This window comes from Sorex araneus, chromosome X (assembly GCF_027595985.1).
Source record: "Sorex araneus isolate mSorAra2 chromosome X, mSorAra2.pri, whole genome shotgun sequence".
Lineage (NCBI taxonomy): Eukaryota > Metazoa > Chordata > Mammalia > Eulipotyphla > Soricidae > Sorex > Sorex araneus.
Window position 1 is genome coordinate 255,844,946 of NC_073313.1, and position 2,120 is coordinate 255,847,065.

The following is a 2,120-nucleotide window of genomic DNA, read 5'->3' on the forward strand; positions in this document are numbered from 1 at the left end:
ACATATTACTTTATTTTTTCTAGCCCTCATATATTATTTTTTGAGGACATATTCTACATTTTATTTACATTTCAAGACTAACTTTAATCTCAAAATCACATACCCTATTTCCTTTTTGTTGATTCACTTAAACTTATAGCATGGTTTGTCAAAGACTGTAAACAAATATTTAGCATGTCTGTTACATGTATTACACAGGAAGGGCTTTTAACAGAAATTTATTGACCTCCCCACGACATTTAAAAAATTTATATCAGCATATATTTTATTTATTTTTTAAAATTTATTTACTTTTTAATTAGTGAATCACCATGAGGGTACAGTTACAGATTTACACATTTTCGTGCTTCTGTTTCCCTCATACAATGTTCGAGAACCCATCCCTCCACCAGTGCCCATTCTCCACCACCTATGAACCCAGTATCCCTCCCACCCCCTAATCCCATCCCCCCCATCCCGCCTCTGTGGCAGGGCATTCCCTTTTGTTCTCTCTCTCCTTTTGGGTGTTGTGGTTTGCAATAGGGGTATTGAGTGGCCATAATGTTCAATGTATAGTCTACTTTCAGCACGCATCTCCTTTCCCGAGCTGGTTCTCCAACCACATTTTACTTGGTGTTCCCTTCTCTATCTAAACTGCCTTTCCCCCAGCATGTGAGGTCGGCTTCATAGCCATGGAGCCAATCTCCTGGTACTTATTTCTACTATTCTTGCCCATGACATTTTTTAAAATTATAAATACAGGTATCAAAGCAATCCTGAACTTACTTTTGACACTACTACTAATCAGCAGCCACACTGCTTTAAAACTTAACACAATTTGTGACAATACTCATTTTACCTGCTACTTTAGACAATTGGAACGGTAGCCTTCACTAAGATGGATAAGGCATGCCATTTCTAGTTTTCCTTCTGGCAAGAACAGCGTTTCAGAAACATACACGCCGCCACAGCCACCTGACCCTTCTCACCGTGCTTTCACCTTGCAAACCTGGATTATATTTTGAGTACTCCAGGCTTATGCCTAAATGACAGTGCCTTAACAAGAGAAAAAAATTGTACTGCATCTTTCCTCCTGTTATCTGAAATCATAATGGGTGTACATACATTCTTATAAATGTCCAGGTCATGTTTTGCCAGCTGGAATTCTTTTACTAAATGTGTGGATATTTTGCATTGTGATATTTAATCAAGACATTAACATGAGTAGAAGGTTGTTGATTTAAGACATTTGAGATCCATTAAAATTCATTGTTGTGGGGCTGGAGCGATAGCACAGCAGGTAGGGCGTTTGCCTTGCATGTGGCCATTCCAGGTTTGATTCCCAGAGTCCCATATGGTCCCCTGAGCACCACCAGGAGTAATTCCTGAGTGCAGAGCAAGGAGTGACCCCTGTGCATCGCCAGATGTGACCCAAAAAGCAAAAGAAAAAAATTAATTATTGTATGTTTGTCCTTCTGGTGGCTGTAAAAGTTTCATATTTTTTTGGACACCATTAGACGTCTTAGCTCCTGAATGCTATATGAATTTGGCCATTTAGCTAACACTGGTATGCTCTGTGCATCTACCATTCCACTGGAATTATTTATTCCATTCATATTAACTTTGGTTACAAATCTAACTGACAGAGGAGCTTCTGAGTATTTAGGTTCACATTCTACTTTCAGGCTATATATTCTGTTTTCATAATTCGTCCTTGGTGGCCCAATAATCATACCTGTCCACCTTGTAAGTGTCATATCTTCATCACCTTCAAGTCCCCAGCTAACTGTACCATCACCTACTCCTTTTTTCCTTCTTCAAGTTCTTCTAATAAGCGAAAATTACGAGGAATCTTAACTCCTGTGGAGACTGCCATCTTCTCCTGCAGCCTGACGCCACCCCTCCCATATATTATTTTATCATCTTTTCTTTCCCAGTATTTTTTTTGCTTTTTGGGTCACACCCAGCGATGCTCAGGGGTTACTCCTGGCTCTGCACTCAGGAATTGCTCCTGGCAGTGCTTGGGGGACCATATGGGATGCCGGGGATCGAACCCGGGTCGGCCACGTGCAAGACAAACGCCCTACCCAGTGTGCTATTGCTCCGGCCCCTTTCCCAGTATTTTTTTAAATGTAGGAGCA

The 2,120-nt window shown here is 40.7% G+C and overlaps 1 pseudogene; it reads right to left on the minus strand.

The window, feature by feature from the left end:
- Positions 1 to 1,431: 1,431 nt before the first annotated feature.
- On the minus strand, positions 1,432 to 1,861 carry LOC129400031 (ubiquitin-conjugating enzyme E2 variant 2-like; annotated as a pseudogene).
- Between the last annotated feature and the right edge of the window lie 259 nt (positions 1,862 to 2,120).